This window comes from Ursus maritimus, unplaced genomic scaffold (assembly GCF_017311325.1).
Source record: "Ursus maritimus isolate PB19 unplaced genomic scaffold, ASM1731132v1 scaffold_12, whole genome shotgun sequence".
NCBI lineage: Eukaryota > Metazoa > Chordata > Mammalia > Carnivora > Ursidae > Ursus > Ursus maritimus.
The window spans coordinates 41,056,177-41,070,716 of NW_024423564.1; the positions used below are offsets into that span (position 1 = coordinate 41,056,177).

The 14,540-nt window shown below is 36.5% G+C and overlaps 1 protein-coding gene across 1 annotated transcript in view; it reads right to left on the minus strand.

Moving 5' to 3' along the window:
• Window positions 1-14,540, minus strand: part of LOC103663124 (alpha-N-acetylgalactosaminide alpha-2,6-sialyltransferase 5) — a 162,611-nt gene that overhangs the window by 111,753 nt on the left and 36,318 nt on the right. The gene's annotated exons all lie outside the window — the stretch shown is intronic.

A 14,540-nucleotide genomic window follows, 5' to 3' on the forward strand; every position in this document is an offset into this window, starting at 1 on the left:
TTTGTTAAATCTTTGTCCCTCTAGCAAGGGTGATAAAAAAAAGAGTGTCTCACATCACTTTCAATCTCTCCTATTACTAAAATTTTGAAGAGCCCCACCACTTTATTTTTTCTGTCTGCTTATCACCTCGCTGTCCTCTAATCCAGCATTGTTTACAGTGGTAAGAAACATACAATATCAATATAACCAGCAGTAGGGAAAAAAAATCACTAGGAAACTACATTACAGTAAGATAAATAATGGTACATTCCTAAAACATATTTTATACACTCATTAAAATATTTTACTTGAATTTTTAATGAGGAAAAGTAAAAGCAATACAATGTTAAAAAAAGCCAGATATAAAATTATGTATTAGGTGTTATATGAAGGTATTAAAATTCATACATAATTTAAAAACATCCAAAACAAGTCAAAACACAAAAGACAAATAACAAATTGGGAAAATATTTGCAATACATGATAGACATGAAGTATGTATTTATAAGATAAGATAAATCTTTAAAAAGCAATTTTAGACAAGACAAAAATCCCAATTTGGAAATGGGCAGTTCACAGAATAAAATGGTCAATAAACATACGAAAAGATGTTTGACTGCACCATTAATGAAAAACCAGTAAAAATGACCTATAATTTCTACCTAATGAATGGGGTAAATATTTCATTTTCTCCTAGTAAGCTGGGAAAATATTAGTAATACTGATAAGGGTATGAGGAATCCACCTTTCTTACACATTACTAGTGAAAGCATAAGTGCTTAATCTTTCTTTTGGTAGTCTTGAAATAGATATCAAAATTCACCCAGTAATTCCTCTTCTAGAAATTTATCTAGAGCTATTAAGTATAGGATACATGTACAAAGAGCATCAGTGAAGCATTATTTCAGAGAACAGAAAGCTAGAAACAACCTTCCTTTTCATAAATAAGGGACTGGCTGCTCAATTTCTAAAACATCCATCCATCCATTTAAAAGAATTATTTGCATCCATTAAAAGGATGCAAAAATATATTTCCTGATATATATTTTTATAATATAAAATTTTTATAATATAAATTTTTATAATATAAAAATATATTAAAAGGATGCAAAAAATATATTTCCTGATATAGAAAGATCTCCCAAAAGTACAATTGAGTAAAAAAATCCAGATGCAGGGTACAATATAGAGAATGACCCTCATAGAAATTATAGAGATAACTGTATGTAGGTGTGATTAGAGAGATGACTGGGTGATGGATTTGGATTTGTTTTCTCTATGCTTGCATTTTCTAAATCAGCATGCTGCTTTAATTTTAGAAAAATATTTATCTGCAGTGATTATCACTTAATAGCAAGATTATGCAATTTTTTTCTTTTAGAGCTTTTGGTATTTTGTTTTTTACTATTACTTTGTTTTAGTTCAGTAACAAGAATAAATAAAATAAAATAAAATAAAATAAAATATTAAGAAAGAAAGAAAGAAAGAAAGAAAGAAAGAAAGAAAGAAAGAAAGAAAGAAAAGAAAAAAAGAAATCATAGAATTGCTGGTGCCCATTACTCGATCCTACCAGAAAGATCTATTTGTTCAGTTTTCCCACCAATGTGGAGGGGTATGAGAGGTATGGAGGTTCCTCTGACCCATCAGCTTTCAGTAACCAGGAAGCCCATGGGTTGAAAGTCCTGCTTTCAGTGTTGCTGGATTAAAATATGGATTAAAATGTGTCACTCCAGGTCCCAAACGTCTCTTCTGGACAGTTTTGCCACTAGTTACCTTTTAAAATCCTGTTTCTCTTGAGTTGACAAAAGCAAAACATGCCCAATTGTTGAAATGGTGATCTCTGTCTTTCACAGGTTTACGGTATGGAAGAAATGTTTACATTTATTAATGAAACTCTTGGAAAAAATTACAATCTAGGTTTTTATTCATAGATTTGTTTTCAAAACATGTAAGTAATGATGGAATGCATCAGGCAGGACACACAGACCTCTTTACTGCTTTTCTTCTGTAGTTATAGGATATTTGGCTTGGGTGGACTCCCCATAATGATGGGGGCTTTGCAACTCCTGAATGTATTTTCATGAGACTCTCATTTGAAATTTTAAAGCAAAGGACAGACTGCTCTTATTCTGAATTAATTTGAGTACAGTATTGACTGTAGGCAGAAATATGGACTCTGCTGTGGTCCGTTCACCCCACGATCTTCTAGTGTAAGTTACTCTGATGGCAAAGATAAATAGGTCTTTGGCTTTGAATTGGCAAATTCAAATAGATTGCTAGAATCCTTAAGGAAACCAGGCCAGCTATAATTGCTCATGGGTCCGTACTGGTCAGAAATGTTTGGACCCAAAAGGCTACCTATTTCATAACCTTTCAAGATGTCTTGGAACCTCTTGATTTCATTAGTTGAAATTGCCCTTGGTCTGAAACCCTGGATGTTTAAGCTAATCTGACTGCTGGTGTTCTAGTCCAAGGGTAGGGTGGAGAGGGACTTTGGTTTATATGTGACAGCACATGAGCTTCTCACTAAAGAAACAAGTTTAAACTAGTCTGTCAGCAAAGGTCACATTGTGGATAAGAGGACATGTAAAAATTCTGGTTGTAAACATTTTAGGGAAAGGACAGTGCATTAAATATTTTGGTATCCTGCATAAAGCCCAATAAACTGGTAGAAATAAAGTTTGATTTCAGTAATACGTGTGAATTCATCCAATTGCTCAACAAATATTTGTGTCCCTCCATAAAAGTACCTGGTTGGGATATTAAGATGCATGAGATGGACCTGCCATCAAGAAATGTGATTTGAGTGAACCTTCCCAAATAGAAACATTGTCTCTAGATACTGAGGTAGTGGAGCACCGCCTCAGTGTCTGCATTTCATTCCTCACAGCCGAAATTGGAGTGGAAGGGCTTAGTGGAATGCAAAAGCAATGCTGCTGAACGGACCCTGGTTTGTGGGGTTTGAAGATAAAAATAACATTTCTTTTATCTGGGAAAAAAAAGCCTTTAATTCAACTCACCCATACTGCACATCTGCACACACACACAAATGCACAGAGTTTAAGACAACCCAGCAGACGGGCACCTGGTGGCTCAGTTGGTTAAGCGCCCGCATTAAGGTCAGGTCATGATCCCGGGGTCCTGGGATTGAGTTCTACATCTGGCTCCCTGCTCAATGGGGAGTCTACTTCTCCTTCTCCCTCTGCTGCTCCCCCTGCTTGTGCTTGCTCTCTGTCTCTCTCATTCGCTCTTTCTCAAATAAATAAATAAAATCTTAAAAAAAAAAAAAAAAAGAACCAAGCAGAAATCTGTCTTTCCCACTCTTTGGTATCACAGAAGTGCTGATTTTTCCCCTACCTGGTTCTAATGCTCATTTTAGTACCATCACGCTGTGTTTATTTGACCATGTTTTCACCAGGATGTCATTTGGTATGCTTTCAAAAGCCCAGGAGTACAGCATGCAGTACGTTTTCATTGGAATGGAACATGAATATGTGAAGTGTTGAGCTGATGCATTATAGTTTCTGTGAATATCTGTATGGTGTTTACTAACTGTGATATGGGTTGGTCATAGGTTGGGATCATGTATTTCCAAACACACTTCATTATGTCAATTGGTCTGCTGTAAATCTATGAAATCTAACCTCAGCAGGTCTTGTGATGGAACTGTGTAATCCTTTGGTTGGCAAACAAGTATCTTTTATACCCAAATTGACCACCTTTCCCCTCCTCCCTAACTTCCTGGAAGCCGCTAATCTGTTCTCTAATGTGGTAGTTTTAAAAATATTATAGGGGGGGCGCCTGGGTGGCGCAGTCGTTAAGGCGTCTGCCTTCGGCTCAGGGTGTGATCCTGGCGATCCGGGATCGAGTCCCACATCAGGCTCTTCCGCTGTGAGCCTGCTTCTTCCTCTCCCACTCCCCCTGCTGTGTTCCCTCTCTCGCTGGCTGTCTCTCTGTCACATAAATAAATAAAATCTTTAAAAAAAAAAAATATTATAGGGACCCCTGGGTGGCTCAGTTGGTTAAGCGCTTGCCTTCGGCTTGGGTCATGATCGCGGGATCCTGGACTGAGACCCACGTCGGGCTCCCTGCTCAGTGGGGAGCCTGCTTCTCTCTCTCCCTCTGCCCACACCCAACCCGTTCATGCTCTCTATCTTAAATAAGTAAATAATATCTTTAAAAAATATATATGTATATATAAATGGCACTAACCAGTAAGTTATCTTTCAAGATGGACTTTTTTCACTCGGCATAATGCCCTATAGATACAAGTTGTTTTATCAACAATTTGTTCCCTTTATTGCTGAGTAGAATTCCACGACACGGGTGTAACACAGTTTGTTTAGCAGTTTGCTCATTGAAGGACACCTGGTTTGTTTCCAATACTTGGCTACTATGATGAAAGCCGCTATGAACCTTTCTGTACAGGTTTTTGTGTGAACGTAAGTTTTCATTTCTCTAAGATAAACTACCAAGAGTATTACTGATGGAATCAACTGTTTTATGAGCAACTGCTAAATTGTTTGCTAAACACAACAAAATAGCTGTATCATTTTATATTCCTACCAGCAATGTGTGAGTGAGTGTTTCTCTGCATCCTGGACAGCATTTGGTCTGTCACTAATTTTTATCAAGCCATTCTGATAGGTGTGCAGTGATACCTCACTGCGGTTTTAATTTGCATTTAATTAATGACTGATAATATTGAACATATTTTCATGTGCTTATTTGCCATATGCATATCTTCTTCAGTGAAATGTCTGTTCGTATCTTTGTCCATTTCCTAAGTGGATAGTTTTTGTTTCTTTACTTCTGAGTTTTGAGAGTTCTTTGCATATTCCAGATAATAATCCTTCGTTGGAAATGTGGTTTGCAAATATTTTCTACCAAATTGTATCTTATTTTTTCTTTCTCTTAACAGAGTCTTTGCTGTGCAAAACTTTTAAATTTTGATGAGATACAATTTATCAATTTTCCCTTTTATGGATTGTACTTTTGGAGTCAAGTCTAAGAACTCTGCCCAGTCCTACCTAGATCCTGAAGACTTTCTCCTAATGTCTTTTCTAGAAGTTTTATATTTTTTACATTTTTCCTTAAAGTCTACAATGCATTTTGGGTTATTGATTTATAAAGTGTGAAGATAAGTCAAGTTTCCCTTCTTTTGCCTATGAATGTCCACCTGCTCTAGCACCATTTGTTCAAAATCCTATCCTTCCTCCATTAAACAGCTTCTGCACCTTTGTGGAAAATCAGTTAGGCATATTTGTGTGGGTCTGTTTCTGGGTTCTCTGTTCTATTCCAATGAACTATGTGCCTATTCCTCCAGCAGTATCATACCATCTTGATTACTATAGCTATCTAGTTGGTGGCAATATCAGGTAGAGTGATAACTCTCATTTTACTCTTCTTTTTCAAGATTTCAGCTATTTTAGGGCCTGTGCCTTTCCATACAAATTTTAGAATAAGCTCGTCTGGTTACAGAAAAAGGTTGCTTGGATTTTGACAGGAATTGCATTGAATCTATAGATCAGTTTGGGGAAAATTTACATCTTTATTATGTTGAGTCTTTCAATCCATGAACACAGCATGTCTCTCCATATATTTAGGTCTTTTTAAAATTTCTTTTGTCAATAATTTGTGGTTTTTCAGTATACAGATTCTGTACATGTTTTTATTAAGTCTATATTAAGTATTTCATTTATTTTGGAGTAACTGTAAATGGCTTAGAGTTTTTATTTACTTCCACATGTTCATTGTGAATATACAGAAATGCAACTGATTTGTGCATGGAGATCTTTTTATCCTGTGCCCATAGTGAAATCACTTATTGGTTCTTGGTTCTAGGAGCTTTTTTTTTTTTTTTTTTTTTTTGATAGATTCTTTGTAATTTCCTCTGCAGATAGTCATGTCATTTGCCAACAGAGATAGTTTTAAAAACCATTTTTCTTCCTTTTCAATACATATGCTTTTAAAATTTCTTTTTCTTTCCTTATTTCAGTGGCTGGAACTTCCAGTACTATGATTAAGAAGAGTGATGACAAACCTGTTATCCTTGTTCCCTATCTTAGAGGGAAAGCATTCAGTCTTTCACTGTTACATAAGATATTAGCTATAGTTTTTTGCAGATATTCTTTATCAACTTGAGTAAGTTCCTATCCATTCTTAGTTTTGCTGAGAGTTTGACTGTAAATGGGTGTAGGGTTTTGTCAAATGGTTTTCTGTGTCAATTGATATGATCATATGTTTTTCTCCTTTAGTGTACTGATATGGCAGACTACATTGATTGATTTTCAAATGGTGAATTAGTTTTACACATCCCAGTTTCTTTTTCTGGTACTTTTAAATGACAAATTCAATTTCATTAATGGTTATGAACTATTCAGGTTGTGGCTTGGTAGTTTGTGGTTTTCAAAGGATTGCTCTATTTCTTCTAAGTTGTCAAATTTGTAAGTGTAAAGCTGCTCATAGTATTCCCCTGTGACCGTTTTAACAAATGCAGAATTTGTAGTGATATCCCTGCTTTATCCTGATATTGGTGATTCGTATCTTTTCTCCTTGTACTTCAGTCAGTCTTGCTAGAGGTTTATCGATTTTATTGATTTTTTTTTTTTTTGGAAGAACCAACTTTTTGTTTCACTGATTTTCTTTGTTTTCTTGTTTTCAATCTCTCCCTCTTTTTTATACCAAAATTTAACAAGACAGGAAAAGAAGAGCTCTTTTTTTCTCTCACTTTCTTTCAAGTTCTTGGTATCCTCCTCTATCTTTTCTTCATTCTTTTTGTGTCCAAGAAAAAGGCTCCTTCTTCCTCTTTTCAAAAGCTAAGCCCTTTCTCCTAAGTTTTGTTTCAGTGTTCTCCTCTGGGGTCATGCCAAATTTGGTAACTTTGCTTTTTCATAGTGGAGCTTCTCCTTAGCCCATAAGTTTGTTCTCACCTCCATTCCATCCTAAAGAAAGCCCCTCAGGCATAATTGCCACTAAACTATTGCTTCCCTTCACCATCAAACGTCTCAAGTAGGTAGCTACACTCACTGCCACTAGCACTTTATATTCTGTTCATTCTGGCTGTCTCCTATTCTTGTGACTTTGCTCTAATCATATCTCAATTTATTTCTGATTCTGCTCTTTGGCTCCTATTTCTCCTGACACTAACCTCTCGATAAATGTTGGTTTCCCCTGCTCTGCCCAATTCTGACCTTCTATTCTTTTCTCTACCTTATGTCTTCTGTTTTCTTGTGGCCTCTGCCTACTGTCTGCCTGTTACCTGTGTGTCTGTGGGTTTTGGTGTCACTCTATTATTTGTGTTTCTGCATTCAGACTCTTCAGGAGAGTATCTGACTAGTTGGCCAGTCACTCTCTAATACAAACTGCTGGACTGGCCATGTCCATTTTGGAGGATTAGCCCATAGGCTGACTTTGGGCTGCCCCCGTTCTCTGATCCAACTAGCTCTGGCTAGCACAGCAGGGTAGCATGTGTACAAAGCATGGTAACTATGCATAAAAAGCTTGCCAGAAGGAGACTGGGGGCAGGGTCTCTGAAGCATTCAGAGTAAACTACAATTTAAGATTCCAGATTATGTATACTTATGGTGTTAGTTTGGAATTTTGGCATTTTTAGCAAGGGAGATCAGTAGACTATTCAATGACAGACATTATATCCAAATTGGCAGGTTTTTAAAAAAAGGCCTAAATATCAGTATTTTAGTTTAAATTTCTTTATAGTTTCTATGGCACATGATTTCGAAATTCATCAATGATATGGCTGTTTTCCTTTCAGATGTATAAAAATAAAGGAATCCTCATTACAAATGGTGTTGGAAAGCCCTGAAGGGAGAGCTCTTAGACCCCAATGCTGAGACCCAAACAGGAGGAATCTTACTTTACATATCCCAGCAGGAGAAGGGAAGAATTTCTCCTTACCCAGCAACAGCTCTGTCAATGAGAAACTGTGACACTCAGCCAATGAGAAGCTGTCACCATCCAGAACTCTTCAAAATAGCCCCTCACAATTTCTTTCCTCCATAAAGCAAGACTCTCTCCTCTGTTCTCTGGACTTGCATATGGTTTGCCAGAGTTTGATTGCCCCAAATTGTAATTCTCTATCCTTGAATAGACTCATTTTTTGGGTAAAATAGCTGGCTTTTTTTTTTTAAGGTCAACAGATGTTAAAAAATAATGAGATTGATTCATGGAAAGTCACTGAATTTACAATAGCTGAGATTTTAAAATTTCTTAGTTTTGTTATTTCTTTGTAGAAAGAAAGATTTAAAAATTCACCAGTACTTCAAAAGACCGGAATATACAGAGAGCTGACTAGAGAAGCTATTCTAAGATACTTGACTCTCCTTTCCTGGACATGACACACATACACTTTCTTTCCCCCCCCCCCTTTTTTTCTAATTTACATGTGAAATATAGTCATCACCAGAAAGATGAATATAGCGTGTCAAAACACAAAGCAGGACATTATTTCTCACCACCTTATTTTTCCACAAATATTTTCATCTTCCCAAGCTTCAACACAGCTTTCCACCTTATTTAACAACCATATTTATGGTGTTTTCTCTGATTTTTTTTAGAGTCTTCGGTGAAACTGGTTATGGCTCTTTTCTATTATTTCTTACACACCGCTAAAAAATTCGTTCTTTAATACTACAGTTCTCATTCTCACTCGAACTTCAACTCTCTGATTACAAAGTTATTTTAGGGTAAAAGTATTCTGAATTTGCCAAGATTATAATGAAAAAAGGTGAGAAGTTTATTTTATTTTTTTTAAAAAAACTAAGAACTCTTGACTTCATCTTTGGGAATTCGGCTTAGGTTCAGCCTACATTTACTCAGCACTTACAGTGTTAGACACTGGGGATGTTAAGATGAATTAATACAAGTTCTAAAACCAAAGACCTTACAGCCTAGCAGAAGAAACGGTTGGATATAAGGTTCATTTATGCCCAGTGTGACCACTGGTAAATTTACTGTGGACAACAGGGGAAAGGCACCTTGTCTTTTTGAGAGAAAGAAAGGGTATTAGAGAAAATTTTTCAGATAAGAAGATGGTTGAACAATGCCCTACTAAATGAGTAGAAACTCCTTGAGGGAAGAAGGCAAGGGATTTGTGAGGTGTGGAGGCAATCCAGGAGTGAGAATAGTATGCATGAACTAATTAGTACTCCAGAATAACATGGCTGCCTGGAGGAGAGGAACAGGGAGACAAGCAGGGAAGATGGGACGGCGTGTCCAAGCTCTGCTTAGGAGCTTTCACTCAATCCTCAGGGCGCCAAGGAAGTTCAGAAGCCATTTAAGTTGAGAGTGTTGGGGTCACATTTGTTCTTTAGAAGGACCACTTAGTGGCATGGAAGATGGATTTAAAGGAGTAAAACCAGAGGCAAGCAAACCACTTCAGAAAGTTCTGTACTTGTGATTAAACAGAAAGATAATGAAGGTCTGAGAACTAAGGTGTTAGTAAAAGGAGCAGAGAGATGCTTCCCTGAGGATGTTAAAAGATAGCATTTTAATGCTATTTTCAGTATCTTAAGTGACACTCTGGTAAACCTAGCCTGTAAATACAAAGACATGGGGAAGAAAACAAGTGGGCAGAATGGAATCCTTATGATTCTTCAGTTATAGAGGGAGGCCACTTTACGTCAAAAACCTCATTTTAAATCTCTGCGTGTGTGTGTGTGTGTGTGTGTGTGTACATAATAGATAACAATCCACTTAACATCCGTTTGTGTTGTTGTCCAGCTAAAGAGTGTTCATTAGGGTCCAAAGTACCAAAATTTCACAAATGCTCAAGCATTTGTAAGAAGGACAGGAGCTTGTAGTGCTCAGCATAGGACCTCATTCTTCTGGTTTTCTAACACTCATGTGATGGTAAAAATGACGCCCATATTTAGAAACGTTTTATTGAGTTCTTTTCTTTTCCTCATTTTCAAACCATATTAGAAGCCAGGAAAGAGATTTCAGCACGTGAACAACTTGCTCTTGGGTGTCTTATAGAAAAAAGATAATTTCTTAATTTCTTTAAAAATAGTAACTTTTAGAATGTTACTTAATAAATCACCTACTAAAAAATAAGAAAGGAAAAGTTTAAATTATTTATAACTGCATTAAGCAGAGGCAACAGGAGTATGTGTATATGTGTGTGTGTGTGTGTGTGTGTGGGTTGGCAGTTTAATTTTTCCAAATAATTTAATCACACTGTATATATTTGTTAGTGATCTTAGCTCAGTAATAGATCAGGAATAAATACAGGCCATTTTGACCCTGCTGTCAATATTTAGTCTAAGTCTTCCTAGCTTGATTTTTAGCAATGTTCAATGTTAGGAACTTGTTAGGAACAAGTCAGTTTTTGCCCATCACAAATTTTACTCTATGTTTTATAAGTTCTTTTTGCTTTATTTTGTGTTGGCTATTTATACTAGTAACTTGCATTATAAACTGAAGGAAAAAAAACCCGCTTTGCTTTCATGTATATGCAAAGAGAAAGAGGAAAGCACACACACACACACATAAGATCTTGGCTCCAGGCAGGGTCTAATAATGAAGTCAAAATTTCCTTTTCCAAATAAGAACTTGTATAGCTGAATAAAGTAGGGCTCAGATCCTTGTCCACCTGACTTTCCACTCATGCTGAAGGGATTCCTGGGGAGACTGCGCAATTGATCTAGGAGGAATTGATAATGGTAAAGTACAGAGATTCTACTCAGGATTTGTACATTTTTTTAGTTTGTTCATTATAATTATTTATCAACATACTTTGTCAATTTCTATACTAAATTTTTAGTGGCATCTAACACAACAAAGCTTAATTTATAAGGAAACCACGCTAACATTTTCATTTAACCAAACATAAGGAAAAACTCCGTGTTTGGATCATAAAGCTGCAGCCGAGGTAATGATAAGATAAATACTAGTTGCAAGAAGAATACCTAAAAAGAAAGAAAAAGTCTCAAATTTTTCATTGATAAACATAATCCTATTTTTTACAAAGCCAATGACACACCAGCTACATTTTAACTGGTGCATTAAACGAGAAATATGGAAAAGTTTATTCAAGCTTTGTGGTTTCTCTTTACTGAGGACTGAAGATTGCTTCAAAATCCCACCCTGTAATAACTTCATTTACTTTCCAGTGGATATCCAAATCTTGATTAAGGCAACTTTACTTTTTCCCTGCACTGAAAAAGAAAATTTAGACCGAGATCACAAGGGGAAGAGAAAATTTCTGGATCATGAAGTTTCTACTAGTTCCAGACCCTAAGACCAATGTATGATATCTGAATAAGGCATAAAGAGTTGTTTTTTTTTTTTCTTTTGAAAGGAACTAAAGAGAAAACAAGAAGATTGAGAGTCTCTCTGGCAACACACAACCATTCTTAGGATGCTGAACAAGGGATGGGTTGCTAGAGATAGTTGCAAGGCAAGTGTGTTAGGTGGCTGAGTCACTTCTCTCCTTGACATGTCATCTGTCCCAGCCTCCCACCTGCAACTTCTGTCTCAGGAACACTTCTGCAGAGCACAAGTAAAGGAAATTTTGTTTTCAGTCAAAATTTGGATTCTCTTCTTGGTTCAAAGGCAAGAGATACTTTCCTTCTAAAAACTATGAATGCAGTCATTCCACGGGAGAGAAATTCTACATGAATACTTCAGAGAATTTTTTTTAACGCTGATAACTAGAGCATTCTTGTCTTTCAGTAGAAAGCACGTTTTCTCTTCACCTTCCAAATTCTCAAATACACAAAATGATTATTATTACCACCAAGGTACTTTTATAAACATGTTAAAATCCTCACAAAGATCTATACCAGTTGCAAGCCTTCCCTGACTGAGCCTATGTGCTTACTTGCAAGTCTCTCATCTTCTAAAAGCAAGTGTGGTTCTTTAATTAAAGGTGAATGTAGCTCAGTAGATGCTCTCTTGGTGCAAAGGGAATCCTAGAGCTAATGGGGTTAACTTTATTAAAGCCTGGTTTTAATCACCTAGGATTCCAGTGGGTGCTGAATTAGAATTAGGCTAGTTTGGGGCGCCTGGTTGGCCCAGTCATTAAGCGTCTGCCTTCGGCTCAGGGCGTGATCCTGGCGTTCCGGGATCGAGCCCCACATCAGGTTCCTCCACTAGGAGCCTGCTTCTTCCTCTCCCACTCCCCCTGCTTGTGTTCCCTCTCTCGCTGGCTGTCTCTCTCTGTCTAATAAATAAATAAATCTTAAAAAAAAAAAGAATTATGCTATTTTTTTGGCCTTGACTGCTTTCTAAAGATACTATTTACCAAATGCATAGAGAAACAAATTTTATAGTCATAGGGATTCTGAAAGTCATATAAATCACTATCTGTATCTTTATCTATGTCAACATAAACATCTTTATCTTTATAGATAGAGATGTCAATATTGATAATAAACGTTCAGTTCAAGGAATAAATGTGTCTTCAAACTTGCATTGGTAACAATCTCTAGGAAAGGTGTTTTTAGAAGCATATGATCCTCAGTGTTTTGTGTTTTAAAGTTAATATCGAAACTTTCTTTAAAGTGTTTCACCAGCAATCAAACCAGTTATTTAAAACTAAGATGTCCGAATCTCTTAGTTGTCAATACAAGCAAAAACCAAACCTCTGATCCACATTTAAATAAAAATGTTTGGCTAATTTCTTTGGGCAATCAATTCAGACAGCTAAAACGCTCTCCCCTGAAATTACTATATTTACTTATCTTTTTTTTTCTCCAAAGATTAAAAAAATTATACATCTTTAACCCCTGCAATTGTGACATTGCATATCACCACCCACATGTTCTAATTCCATGATTGCATGTATTTACACAAATTATATAATAAGATGCAATTACAATAATTACAGAGGAATAGGCAACAATTGAAAAAAATTACAAATTCCCACTAAAATAACACTACATGATATGAAAATCATCAGACAAACCAATACAAGGAAAGAAACAGTTTTAAGACGAATAAAACAATACAGGGCCAAACAATCCAGCAAAACACCTCAGTCTGAGCAAACGGAAACATGTTATGCTGGGAAATTTGAGGCTTTTGATTTGAGGACCAAGCTCTTTTTCCTTTAAATTTGCTTCCCAGTCCTATAATGTGAATGTTTACCATCTTGACTTTCCTAAACACGTTATGACTAGAGAACCTTTTTTTCTTGGTGATTTCTTGTCATTTCAAACAAAAGAGGAAGAATCATTACTTAAACAATAAAACATGAACACACTATAGACGACTCTGTGGAATTTAGGTAGGAAAAAGCAAGTCCTGCTGTAATTTTCTCGTCCTTTTTTCCTATAAGCCATCTCCAAGTGTGCATCTCATTTTCAAGGGATTTACAGTCTGAGAATATTGTTTGTCCAATTTCATTCTCCTTTTTGAAAAGAATATTCATAAGACAAATAATGCAACTGATACATTTGAGCTCTCTATAAATTGTCCTATAGTGCATTTTATTTGCATCCCAACATCTCATTTTGTTTTCTATTTCAGACAAATATCCCTATATAAACATCGGGAAGTTTGCCTTTTTGGTTTCTCTTGCAAAGATTTTAGTAAATCTGAGACCATGTCTTGCCAGCCTATGACAAAGAAAAATCCATATTCTGACATACCAGAATTCTCTACAAAGGAGCTTAGCTTTATCCTTCAATCTGGCTTATTTGTAATTTCCTTATGTTCCACACACTCATATTATATTTTATGTAATATTTCCTAACAACCCCACAAGATGATCTCTTCTATGAGTCAAATCCTCATTTTACAGATGAACAAACTGAGGCCTTGAGAGCTTAAGTATGGAGAGAGGTGTCAGAGATAGAAAATAGCTCAGCCAAGACTTGAATTCTGGGCTTGTCTTCAGTATTTGTATAAACACTTGCTGACTGCTGACACTGCACCAGATATGAGGTTGTGAGGGTACAAAGATGAATATGACATGGTCCCTGCCCTTGGGGCACTTAATGTCTCATAGGGTTACACAGACACGAACACAAGCAGTTTCGATATACAATGGAAAGTGCAGAGAGACGGGCCTGGAGAATTTTTTTTACTATGAAACAGGTTTCTTAAGGCAATATTAGATGCCTCTTGTATTTTACCATATAGCAGCAGTGGCTTTAATAAACACAGTAGTACAATTTAAAGTAGGGATAAATCAGATTCTTTAAGAAATGAAACAAATAATATAATTTCAGAAAATAAAACTTCAATCTCTGAGAACATCAGAGACGTGCATAAAACTGTAAATGCATTGGTTCACTGATTGATTAATGGAGTGATCTTTTTATTCATTCATTAAGAAATGATCATTAAGTGCTTGCTCTGGGCCAGGTACTGCGGCAGGCTTTGAGGATGCAAGGAAGAACAAGTCAAGAATCCGGTATTCAGGGGCGCCTGGGTGGCTCAGTCGTTAAGCGTCTGCCTTCGGCTCAGGGCGTGATCCCAGCACTATGGGATCGAGCCCCACATCAGGCTCCTCTACTGGGAGCCTAAAAAAAAGAATCCGGTATTCAAAGCAACCTGCCAGAGTGTGTCAGGTGCCCCATGAAGGGAAGGGGAAG